The sequence below is a fragment of the Buceros rhinoceros genome, unplaced genomic scaffold, assembly GCF_000710305.1.
Source record: "Buceros rhinoceros silvestris isolate BGI_N320 unplaced genomic scaffold, ASM71030v1 scaffold3389, whole genome shotgun sequence".
NCBI lineage: Eukaryota > Metazoa > Chordata > Aves > Bucerotiformes > Bucerotidae > Buceros > Buceros rhinoceros.
In genome coordinates this window covers 3,121-3,802 of record NW_010433076.1, presented here as the reverse complement: position 1 = coordinate 3,802, position 682 = coordinate 3,121, and positions in this window count along the sequence as shown.

Sequence of the window (682 nt, the reverse complement as noted above, 5' to 3'; positions counted from 1 at the left end):
GATCTCCTTTGTGCTGAGCCTTGTCAGAACAGGGATTATAAGTCATTGTCTACTCATATTTGCTCAATAACTTGTTTGATGGGACCATTAGGAGGGAACTGCAAAGCTTATTGTCCCCAATTGCCAAACATGGAATCAGGGCACTGAGATTTTTATGACTAGCTTAAGAACACAGGGTTTTGATTCTGGGCTCCAAACTCTTTTCAAAATGTCAAACAACCCCAAACAACTTGTCCCCATTAACTCAAAAAACCCTGTCAGCTCCTGAAGTTCCCTCCATGACTTCTCTTCCTCAAAACTAAATTTCTTACAGAGCATTTTCCACAGCTTCCAGGTCCTCTCTGTGCCCTACTCTACCTAAGCCAGTGCCTTATCTCTGGCAGTTTTCATGCCCATTTATCTTGAAATACAATGTAAAAGCCCTTTGAGTGATCTGTGCTGGAATAAACTGGAGATAAGGAGAGCTCTGCTTCTAAGCTCAGCATTTTCCTGTGAACTGCAAAGATTTAGACCTTTTAATGTAATTTCCAGTCACCCGAACAGGCAGTGTAAAGGAATGTTGAACTAGTCGCATCATTTCATCACCTGTTGGAAGTGACCTAACAATGAATTTCTTTTTCTGCCATATCCAGAAACCTTTAGTTTGCTTTGAAATTAAATGCCAGCCCTGAAAACAAAGAAC